Here is a 12,989-nt window from a genome sequence, read left to right on the forward strand (position 1 = left end):
CTTTCAAGAAGCTTGTTTTCAACAGGGGGTAGACAAATTCAGCCAACAATCTAAAATAATTACTTAAAGTTCTATGAAGAAAAAGCAGTGGGTGTTAAGATGAAATGTAACAGCAGACATAATCTAAACTGAGAGGTCTTGACAGAGTTCCTGAAAAATATGGGATTTAAGCTGAAATACAGCCCTGTCCTAAACACTTAAACATATTAATCTATTTAATACTTCCAACAACTCCACAAGGTGAGCATCATCCTGAGGAAACAGGCACAGAACAAGTACTTGACCTATTCAAGAGTCCCATAGCTAGTAAGTAACAGAACTAGTTTTCTTTTGTTTGTCTTTAATGAGGGGGAGAAATAGAGAGACAGACTACCATATGCGCCCCGATCCGGATCCACCCAGCAACCCCAGTCTGGGGCTAATGTTCAAATCAATCGAGCTATCCTCAGCACCTAAGGCTGACGCTTGGACAAACCAAGCCACTGGCTGTGGGAGGGGAAGAGGGAGAGCAGCCAGAGAGGGAAGGGAAAAGAAGCAGACGGTCACTTCTCACATGTGCTCTGACCAGGGATCAAAGGTGGGATGCCCCAACATCAGCTGATGTTCTATCCACTGAACCAACTGGACAGGACCAGAACTAGGTTTAAAATATAGCAACCCAGGCCAGTTGGCTTAGTGGTAGAGTGTCGGCCTGGTGTGTGTAAGTCCTGGGTTCGATTCCCGGCCAGGGCACACAGGAGAAGTGCCCATCTACTTCTCCATCCTTCCCCCTCTTCTTTCTCTCTATCTCTCTCTTCCCCTCCTGCAGCCAAGGCTCCATGGGAGCAAAGTTGGCCTGGGCACTGAGGATGGCTCCATGGCTTCTGCCTCAGGTGCTAGAATGGCTCCAGCTGCAATGGAGCAACGCCCCAGATGAATAAAGCATCACCCCCTAGTGGGCTTGCTGGGTGGATCCCAGTAGGACGCATGCGAGAGTCTGTCTCTCTGCCTCCTCACTTCTCACTTCAGAAAAATTCCAAAAAAATAAATAAATTAAAAAAAAATAGCAAAACAGCTATATTCCACATCCTCAAACACTACATTATACTGCCTCTCAATGGGAGTAAGGAAAGGTTTTTTTAAGCAAGGAAAATAAATGATCAAATCTGTTTGTTTTAAAAAATAAACCATAAAGAAGTGACAACAAAGACAATATAGAACTATAAAACTTTTACATGGCAACAGACACCATAAATAAAATTCAAAGATAAGAGCAGACCTTAAAAGTTCTCAAAAAAGGGCAAAAAAAATTTTTTTTGTAAATACTGTATGTATGGTAACAGACTTATTATGATCACTGGCAAATATCGAATCATTATGTTGTACCTGAAACTATTGTTATAGGGCAATTATACTTCAATAAACATGAATAAATAAATAAGGCAAATGAGAGATGGAAAATAAGCAAAATACAAAATAATTGCTTAATTTCCATATACAAGCTTATATAATTCAACAAAAAGAGAAAAATGGGCAAAATATGTAATTAACCCTCAAAAAATCAGTTAATACTTATAAAAATGTGTTCAATTATACTGGCAGCAAAGAAAATAAAAACTTTTAATTACATACTACTGTCTGACCTTTCAGATCAATAAAAATTTTGAAACTAAAAATATCTGATGTTGGTGTTCTGGCTGGATAACTTGGTTGGTTAGAGCCCTGGTTGGCAAACTGTGGCTCACGAGCCACATGTGGCTCTTTGTCCCCTTGAGTGTGGCTCTTCCACAAAATACCACATGTGGGTGCTACCTCAATAAGAAATGTACTATCTATATAGTTTAAGTTTAAAAAATGTGGCTCTCAAAAGAAATTTCAATCATTGTACTGTTGATATTTGGCTCTGTTGACTAATGAGTTTGCTGACCATGGGTTAGAGCAGGGGTCCCCAAACTATGGCCCGCGGGCCACATGCGGCCCCCTGAGGTCATTTATCTGGCCCCCGCCGCACTTCTGGAAGGGGCACCTCTTTCATAGGTGGTCAGTGGAGGAGCATAGTTCCCATTGAAATACTGGTCAGTTTGTTGATTTAAATTTACTTGTTTGTTATTTTAAATATTGTATTTCTTCCTGTTTTGTTTTTTTTACTTTAAAATAAGATATGTGCAGTGTGCATAGAGATTTGTTCATAGTTTTTTTTATAGTCCGGCCCTCCAGCGGTCTGAGGGACGGTGAACTGGCCCTCTGTGTAAAAAGCTTGGGGACCCCTGGGTTAGAGCATCGTCCTGATAAACAAAGGTCACAGCCTGACCTGTGGTGGCGCAGTGGGTAAAAGCGTCGACCTGGAACACTGAGGTTGCGGGTTCAAAACCCTGGCCTTGCCCAGTCAAGGCACATATGGGAGTTGATGCTTCCTGCTCCTCCCCTCTTTCTCTTTCTCTCTCTCTCTCCCTCCCTCTCTCTCTCTCTCTCCTCTAAAAAAAAAGAATAAATAAATAAAAATAATTAAACAAAGGTCACAGGTCCTATCCCCAGTTAGGGCACATACAGGAACAGATAAATGTTTCTCTCTGCACCCCCTGCCTTACTCTGAAGTCAATAAATAAATTTTTTTAAAAGCTGATGTTAGCAAAAAAAAAAAAATGGTTAAGTGAAAGAACCTGGGGTATAGATTGGTACCACCTCTCTGAAGAAGAATTTAATGATAAATAACCTACCCTAGAAAAGATTTAAAAGACAAACTCTTTGAATGATAATTCTACTATTAAGAATCTGTCATATAAAACACGTGTAGAAGGCTTCATAATCAATGATGTTTGCCACAGTATTATCTATAACAGTGAGAAAGTAGAAACAGCTTATATATGTCCACTAAATGGGAATGAGATGGTCACATTCATTATAATATATCTATAGTAGGAAATACTCTACTATCATTAGAACTTAGAAAGATCCATAAAAACAAATGGGAATGTTGTCTATATTGCTGAGTGAAAAAAAGCAAGTAAAGGACAATATTATTTATATTAACTTTTAAAAGTTTACTTGGCTATGTGACTTTTAACAGATACCATTACATATTTGTGCCAATGGCATCATTTGTAAAGGGAGATAGATAACAGTACTGTACTTACCTCACAGGACTGAAGAGCACTTAGCATAAAGCTGGCTACATAGTCAATCAATGCTGAGTTAATGTTAACTATTCAAGTTCCTATGGCACTTAGTGTATCATTTCTACATATAGTCTTAACACTTGATCATGAGTTGGATGTAACAAAGCCAGTGTTAAATAAATTTCAGAAGGTTCACTATGCTTTGAAGATATCATTTACAGCTTATTAACTCTTGAAACACTATCCTTTGGAGATCTTGTCCACTGCTTATATTTATAAACTCTTGAAACTGTATTTTGTGCAGAGAGCCACATAATAAAATAATAATAAATTAAACTTCAAAGCCAAAAAGATATGAGAGAAATGCAAGTCTTACATATCAGAAAAGCTAATGCTGTGATATTTTTTCAATCTTAAACTTTAACCAATGAACAATCAGCTCATCATGTTCATAGGATAATGAAAAATAAATGGATGAAGCCTTCTGCAGTGGAACATCTATTAGATCTCTCTCTTTATTGTTAGTCTGATGTCTTTTTATGCAATGATGAAAAAATCCACAAAATATCCCGCTTAGAATATGGAAATTTAATTCATCTTACACTGATTTCCTATTCATGTTAAATTGTTTTTTAATTTTTTTTATTATTATTATTATTAATTTTAATGGGGTAACATGATAAATCAGGGTACATATGTTCAGTGACAACATCTCCAGGTTATTTTGACATTTGATTATGTTGCATACCCATCACCCAAAGTCAAATTGTCTTCTGTCACCTTCTATCTGGTTTTCTTTGTGCCCCTCCCTTCCCCTTTCTCCTCCCCCCACTCCCCGTAACCACCACCCTATTGTCCATGTCTCTGAGTCTCATTTTTATGTCCCACCTATGTATGGAATCATATAGTTCTTAGTTTTATCTGATTTACTTATTTCACTCAGTATAATGTTATCAAGGTCCATCCCTGTTGTTGTAAATGATCCGATGTCATCATTTCTTATGGCTGAGTAGTATTCCACATTATATATGTACCAAAGCTTTTTAATCCACTCGTCCACTGATGGACACTTGGGCTGTTTCCAGATCTTTGCTATTGTGAACAATACTGCCATAATCATGGGGGTGCATTTCTCCTTTTGAAACAGTGCTATGGTGTTCTTGGGGTATATTCCTAAAAGGGGGATAGCTGGGTCAAAAGGCAGTTCGATTTTTAATTTTTTGAGAAATCTCCATACTTAAATTGTTTTAATGTCTTTATTTTACCATTGATTTTGGTATTATAATTCCTCTTGTGGTGACCAGAACACATCAAGAGTTATTTATTTAGCTTGACCAGGTGGTGCTGAAGTGGACAGAGCATTGGCCTGGGATGCTAAAGACACAGGTTCAAAACCCTGAGGTCACCAGCTTGAGCATGGGCTCATCTGGCTTGAGCAAGGGCTCACCAGCTTGAATGTGGGGTCGCTGGCTTTAGCATGGGATCATAGACGTGACTCCATGGTTGATGGCTCGAAGCCCAGGGTCACTGGATTGAACCTAACATTGCTGGCTTGAGCAAGGGGTCACTGGCTCAGCTGGACACCCCACCACCACCACATGAGCCTGACCAGGAGGTGGTGCAGTGGATAGAGCCTGGTATTCAGAGGATCAAGGTTTGAAGCCTGAGGTCTCTGGCTTGAGTGCTGGCTCATCCAGTTTGAGCACAGGCTCACCATGAGCGCAGGGTCTCTGGCTTGAGCCTAAGGTCACTGGCTTGAGCAATGGTTACTTGCTCTACAGTGGATCCCGGTCAAGGCACATATGAGAAAGCAATAAATGAACAACTAAGGTGCTGCAACAAAGAATTAATGCTTCTCATCCCTCTCCCTTCCTGTCTGTCTGTCCCTCTCTCCACTGTCTCACTCTCACTTAAAAAAAAAGATTTAAATAAGTTTTCATGAACAAACTGATCTGGACCTTCCTCACCTTATTTCAATAAACAAGATTTCAGTAAACTAAATAGCTGCTAACACATTTATAGGTACCTATAGTAAAACATAAAGCCAGAATGAGCCACAGTAAAATTTGAAACACCTTTAGTAAATATAAAATAATGGCCTCACCTGTGGTGGCGCAGTGGATAAAGTGTTGACCTGGTACGCTGAGGTTGTCGGTTCTAAACCCTGGGCTTGCCTGGTCAAGGCACATATGGGAGGGAGTTGATGCTTCCTACTTCCCCCTTCTCTCTCTCTCTCTTTTTCTCTCCTCTCTAAAATGAATAAATTTTAAAAAAGAAATATAAAATAATAATGTTTAAATAAAAATTTTAAAAGCAAAGCTAAGTGGACCCTGGGCAGTTTGCTCAATGGTAGGGCATCGGCCCGGCATGTGGATGGATGTCCTGGGTTTGATTCTCAGTCAGAACACACAGGAGAAGCGACCATTTGCTTCTCCATTCCACCTCCCCCCCCCCCCTTTTCTCTCTCTCTACTCTTTCCACAACCATGCTTCAATTGGTTTGAGTGCATCCTCAGGCATTGAGGATGGCTCAGTGGAGCCTCTGGCTCAGGTGCTAAAAATAGCTTGATTGTAAGTATGGTCCTAGATGGGCAGACCATCTGCCCCACAGGAGGGTTGCTGGTGGTTCCCGGTGAGGGCACATGCTTTGTACACAAAGCAAAGCTTTGAAACCCTGTCAGAATAAAATCAAACTGAATTTACTATTTCATTTTTAGTGATACAGCAAATAAAACCACCATGGAATAATCTTTAAACAGATCTTTTGTTTATTTTTTAAAAGATTTGTATCTATTGACTTTTAGAGAGAGGATAGAGAAGATGAAGGGGGAGGTAAGCATCACCTTGTAGTAGTTGCTTCTCATATGGGACTTGACCAGGCAAGCGGGGGTTTCAAACCGACAACCTTAGCATCCCAGGTGAGCTACCACCGGTTAGGCTTAACAGATCTTTTAAAACATATAAAATAATCTGAACAACTAACTGCTACATGATGCTCTCCCCTTCCATCTTGTTTTTAGTCTACACATGCAATCTACACTCTAAGCTTATAATGCCTTGGCTTCATTTTAATGAACTTTGTTTCAAAGGCTAAAATGAAACAATGAGAATATGTAAAGCTACAACAATGTAAGCCAAATGATTTACCATATACAGTGTGTCCGTAAAGTCATGGTGCACTTTTGACTGGTCACAGGAAAGCAACAAAAGAGGATAAAATGTTAAATCTGCACCAAATAAAAGAAAAACTCTCCCAGTTTCATACCTATTCAGTGCAGTTCAATGTGGGCTCACGCACAGATTTTTTTAGGGCTCCTTAGATAACTATCCCCTATAGCCTCTACAGACTTGTCACTGACTGATGGCCTACCAGAACGGGGTTTCTCCACCAAACTGCCGGTTTCCTTCAACTGCTTATCCCACCGAGTAATGTTATTCCTATGTGATGGCGCTTCGTTATAAATGTGCCGATATTCACGTTGCACTTTGGTCACGGATTCGAATTTAGTGAGCCACAGAACACACTGAACTTTCCTCTGTACCGTTCACATCTCGACTGGCATGGCCGTGGGCTGCTCCGCTGTATACACGGTGTTACGTCATCATCTGCGCATGTGCACATACTGCCACATTATCCTACAGAAACTGGGAGGGTTTTCCTTTTATTTGGTGCAGATTTCACATTTCTATCGTCTTTTGTTGCTTTCCTATGACTGGTCAAAAGTGCACTATGACTTTATGGACACACTGTATAACTTCTAAAGCACTTAGAAAGGACAGGGACTGAGTGTGGTTCTAAAGATATATGTATCCAGTATGTATGGTGGTTGCAACAAAATAACTTTAATTCAATAAATATTTACCTGGCAGTTAAAAGGAAAATTCCCATTGAAATCTTTGAATTTACATTCTTCTCTCTCTACTCAATAGATGTAAGTCCAATAATAATTTTAAGTGTGCTATTAAGTTTGTTAAACACAAACATTCAGCAAATCAGATGCTCTATTTTGGGCAAATTTGCAAAATTAACCCTGCCTTGGACAGAAAATGCTAGTAGTAGAGTCACTACATTTTTGTTCCCCAACAGGTAGGTGTAGATTTCAGTTGGCTTTTCACTCTCTACAAGTCAATCACTCCCAGACCTCATACATGTCCTATTTGACAGAGTATCTACATTATATGTTGTGCTTTCATCTGTCAAATGCTAAATAATTTAATTATTAGGGGTAGAAATCTATTGTTTTAGTAGTTGTTTGATACTGTTGTTTTCAATCCACTGCTACATGTCTAACCAGGGAAATAAAAATAAGGCTGATAAAGCAAATTTTAGCCACCATGACTGATAAATCTTAACCACTCATATCATCTGAATTAATTCTGACCCTTGACCCTAACTTAACATTTTAATGTAAACCCAACACAGGGAATATCTAACTCAGTTCAACAAATCAGTACTAATGAATTTATAAAATCAATAAAACTTTAAGTGAAACCCAGAACTCAAGAACCCTAATTTTTTAAAAGGTACTCAACCTCAGTAATCATCAGAGAAATGCAAATCAAAAGCACGAAATACCACCTCCCATGTGTTAGAACAGCTATAATCAAAAAGACAAGAAATAACAAGTGTTGGTGGAGATGTGGGGAAAAGGGAATTATGCACTACTGGTGAGGATGTAAATGTTGCAGCCAATGTAACAATCAGTATGGAGGTTTCTCCAAAATTTAAAAATAGAACTACCATATGAGTCAGCAATTCCACTTCTGAGTGTTTCCACAGAAGATTTTGAAAACACTAATTCAAAAAGATATCTACACTCCCATGTTCATTGCAACATTATTTACAATAGCCAAGACATGGAAGCAACTTATGTGTCCATCAATGAATGAATGATAAAGACAATGTGCTACACACACGCACACACGTATACACACACACACACTCTCTCTCATTGTAATAGTAATCAGCCATAAAAAACGAAACCCTGCTATTTGTGACAACATGGATGGGCCTTCAGGGCATTATGCTTAGTGAAATAAGAGTTAGACAAATGCCATATGATGTCACTTATAGATAGAATCTTTAAAAACAAACAAACTCATACACAGTACAGATTGGTGGGTGCCAGAGGCAGGGGTGAGGGATGGACAAAATGGGTGAAGGGGTCAGAATGTACAAGTCCTGGGATGTAATGTACAGCATGGTAACCACAGTTAACAATATTATAATTGTACATTTGAAAACTGCTAAGAGAATAAGTCTTAAAAGTTCTGATCACAGGAAAAAAAATGTAACTGTGTGGTGATAAATATTAAAACATTGTGGTAATCATTTTGCAATATAAACATTCATCAAATCATTATACTGTATACCTTGTACTAATTACAATGTTATATGTTAATTATATCTAAATTTTTAAGGAAAATTTTGAGTCAATATTTTAAAAGTGTTACTTTAGACTAACAATGAGAAAATTTTAAGTAAAATACAGCACAAGTGTATACTTTACATACTAGAGGAACACTAATGATTGAGAAATGTTTTTCTTCCCAAAGTCCCACAAGGTATTTTATTCACTTTGATGAGCTAATTCTAAAATGCATCTAAAGAATAAAATGTATATATACTCCAGCCACATTTTTGTAGAAGATGGTATGAAAGTAGTTCCTTTTATAAAAGTATGAAAGTAGTGTAGTATTAGTACAAGAAAAGACAAATATATCAATAAAGTAGAATAAGATTGAGAAACAGATCCATTTATATGACAGCATAGTTTGTGATAAAATGGCATCATGTATCAGTTGTGAAAGGAAGAATAAATAAACAGTATGTAAGTCATAGCCATCCATTGTGGGGGCAGGGAATTATATCCTCACTCTATGTTGCCACATAAAAAAATTCCAGGTAAATTAAAAGAGAAAAATAAGATTCTAAACAAATTAAAGAAAAACATGAGACTCCTTTCATCACCATTTATCCTCCCTTTACCCTTTTCTAACCCCGCCCCTTTTCCTCTTTGGTCACCGTACTGTTGTCTGCGTCTCAGTTTGTTCTTTCCTTCTTTGCTTAATCCCACATTATACAATATACAGATCATGAATTATAGAACTGTATACCTGAAACAGTTATATAATTTTATTATACAATGTCACCACAATAATTTCTATAAAAAAATGTTAAATGAATGTAACACCTAAAACAATAAACATTTTAATTTAATTTTTTTATTTTTTTATTTTTTATTTTTTTGTATTTTTCTGAAGCTGGAAACGGGAGAGACAGTCAGACAGACTCCCGCATGCGCCTGACCGGGATCCACCCAGCACGCCCACCAGGGGGCGACGCTCTGCCCACCAGGGGGCGATGCTCTGCCACTCCGGGGGGGGGGGGGTCGCTTTGCTGCAACCAGAGCCACTCTAGCGCCTGGGGCAGAGGCCAAGGAGCCATCCCCAGCGCCTGGGCCATCTTTGCTCCAATGGAGCCTCGCTGCGGGAGGGAAAGAGAGAGACAGAGAGGAAGGAGAGGGGGAGGGGTGGAGAAGCAGATGGGCGCTTCTCCTGTGTGCCCTGGCCGGGAATCGAACCCGGGACCTCTGCATGCCAGGCCGATGCTCTACCACTGAGCCAACCGGCCAGGGCTAAACATTTTAAAAGAAAACAAAAGAACATTTTCCATACCTTGTGTTAGGCAAAAGTTTCTTAGATTAAAGCTTCTACCCATCTTTTATTTCTTTTTTGGACCAAAAGCAGAGCCCAACACAGAAAAAAAAGAAAAACTGGACATTATCAAAATTCAAAACTTTTGTCCTTTGAAAGACATCATTAAGAAAATAAATAGTTGCTTAACCAGGCACTGATAGAGCGTCAGACTGGAATGCGGAGAACCCAGGTTTGAAACCCAGAGGTCACTGGCTTGAGCGGGAGCTCATCAAGCTTGAGTACAGGCTCATCAGTTTAAGCACAAAGTTGCTGGCTTGAACGTGGGATCAAACACATGATCCATGGTCACTGGCTGAAGCCCAAAGGTCGTTGGCTCGAAGCCCAAAGTTGCTGGCTTGAACTCAAGGTCACTGGCTTGAGCACGGGGTCACTCAATCTGCTGTAGCACTCCAGTCAAGGCACATACAGTGTGTCCGTAAGTCATGGTGCACTTTTGACCAATCACAGGAAAGCAACAAAAGATGATAGAAACGTGAAACCTGCACCAAATAAAAGGAAAACCCTCCCAGTTTCTGTAGGATAATGTGGCAGCATGTGCGCATGTGCAGATGATGAAGTAACACTGTGTATACGGTGGAGCAGCCCATGGCCATGCCAGTCGAGATGTGAACGGTACAGAGGAAAGTTCAGTGTGTTCTGTGGCTCACTAAATTCGAATCCGTGACCAAAGTGCAACGTGAATATCGGCGCATTTATAACGAAGCGCCACCACATAGGAATAACATTACTCAGTGGGATAAGCAGTTGAAGGAAACCGGCAGTTTGGTGGAGAAACCCATTCTTGTAGGCCATCAGTCAGTGACGAGTCTGTAGAGACTAGGGATAGCTACTCAAGGAGCCCTAAAAATCTGTGCGTGAGCCCACATTGAACTGCACTGAATAGGTATGAAACTGGGAGAGTTTTCCTTTTATTTGGTGCAGATTTAACATTTCTACCCTCTTTTGTTGCTTTCCTGTGACCGGTCAAAAGTGTACCATGACTTTACGGACACACTGTATTAGAAAGCAATCAGTGAAAAACTAAGGTGCTGCAACAAAAAACTGATGCTTCTCATCTCTCTTCCTTCCTGTCTGTCTGTCCCTATCTGTCCCTCTCTCTCTGTATCTCTCTCTCACAAATAAATAAATAGTCAACTAACAGGCTGGAGGAAATATTTGCCAAACACAGGTCTGATAAAAAATTTGTGTCATACTGTGTCAAGAAGGCTTACAAATGAATCATAAAAAACCAAACAACTCAACCAAATAATGGGCAAAAGAAATGAATAGACACTTCATCAAAAAAAGTACATGAATGGTTGATAAACACACACAAAAAATCTCAATACCATTCATCCTTAGGGAAATGCCAATTAAAAGCACAATAATATACCATTTCATACCCACTAGAGTGACCATTATACATAAGACACCAGTAACAAATGTTGGCAAGGATGTGGAGAAATTGAAACCCTCACTGCTGCTGATGCTGTATATTGCTGTTTACATTGCTGATGCAAATGTAAATGGCACTGCCCTGTGGAAAACAGTGGCAGTTTCTCAAAAGTTAAATGTAAAACTGTCTTACAAACCAGCAATTCCACTTCTGAGTAAATACGTGAAATAAAACTATACATCACACAGACTTGCATGTGAATGTTCACAGCAGCATTATTCATAATAGCCCCAAACTGGAAACAATTTAAATGTTCATCATCTGGTGAACAAATAGACAAAATGTGTTGTAGCTATACAATGGAATACTATTCAGCATTAAAAGCTAATGAACTACTAAAAAAAAAAAAAGGCCCATCAGAATATAGTTCTTATTGACATAACTTTGGGATAGCATAGACTTCTTTAAACAAGGAAGCCATAAAATAGATACATTTGACTACAAAAACATTTAAAACTTCTGATTGGCAAAAACAACTTTAAAAGCCAAGCTACAGACTAGAAGAAAATAATTCCAGCCTATATAATAGACTAAAGATTAATAGCTATAATCACAGAAAGCACCTATAAATCAATAAAGAGAAAAATACCAAACCTAATAGGAAAAAAAAGTATGAACAGAATTTTACAGAAGAAATGCAAGTGATAAATTATATGATAATATATTCAATGTCAACAGCTACAATGAGTTATTTTTCCATCAGATTGGCAAAAATAAAAGCTTAATAATATCCAATGTGGGAGAAGATATAGAGAAATGGATACTGTCATTACCAGTTTAAGAGCACAAATGGATACAATCCTTTTAGAGAGAAACTTTATTTTTTTTTTTTAATTTTCTTAAGTGAGAAGCTGGGAGGCAGAAAAGACTCACATATGCCTGACCAGGATCCACCTAGCAAGCCCACTAGGGGGTGATGCTCTGCCCATCTAGAGCTGTTGCTACGTTGCTGGGCAACCAAGCTAATTTTAGCACCTGAGGCCAGGCCATGGAGCCATCCCCAGTGCCCAGAACCAACTTGCTCATTCAACCCATGGCTGCGGGAAGAGGAGAAGAAGGAGAAGGAGGAGAGAGGGAGACACAGACAGAGAGAGACAGAGAGAGAAGGGGAGGGGTGGAAAAGCAGATGGTCACTTTTCCTGTGTGACCTGACTGGTAATTGAACCTGGAACATCCATACACGAGGCTGATGCTCTACCACTGAGCCAACCAGGCAAGGCCAGAGAAATTTTATTCTATCAAAAAATTTTATTCTATCAAATAATTTTATTTGCATTCTTTATAACCCAGCAGTTTCATTTTCAATATCGATTTCAGAAAAATATCCAAAGAAAATAAATAAGTAGTATAACAATTTCAGAGAGATTAACTTGTTCTCACCTCCAGAACATACACAGAGAAACACCCCCATGCGTAAAAAGTCCAAGAGCCTAAACGTGTGCTTGGACAAGGTCTGTATTAGGGAAAACATGAAAATCTCAGTATCAATTAAAAAATTAAGGCACATCCACAATATGAGAGTTTAAAAAAATGAGATTTTAATGGTTACAGCGTTTATATTGGGGGATGTATAGCCAGGTGCGGTGGCCACGCAGATTGGCATTGAATTCGGGCAGATGGTAAAGGAACTGTGGAGCTGGAGGATGGTGGGCCATTCCACTTTATTGAAGGCTCACAAAGACAGGCAAGCCAAAAGAAGAAAGAAAAAGAAAAATTATAAAGGGAAAGGAAAACCTGCTT

General features: G+C 39.1%; 1 protein-coding gene across 3 annotated transcripts in view; it reads right to left on the reverse strand.

Annotated features, from left to right (window-relative positions):
- The window catches only part of SFMBT1 (Scm like with four mbt domains 1), a 201,930-nt gene that overhangs the window by 89,193 nt on the left and 99,748 nt on the right, over positions 1-12,989 (reverse strand). The gene's annotated exons all lie outside the window — the stretch shown is intronic.

The sequence above is a fragment of the Saccopteryx leptura genome, chromosome 10, assembly GCF_036850995.1.
Source record: "Saccopteryx leptura isolate mSacLep1 chromosome 10, mSacLep1_pri_phased_curated, whole genome shotgun sequence".
Taxonomy (NCBI): domain Eukaryota; kingdom Metazoa; phylum Chordata; class Mammalia; order Chiroptera; family Emballonuridae; genus Saccopteryx; species Saccopteryx leptura.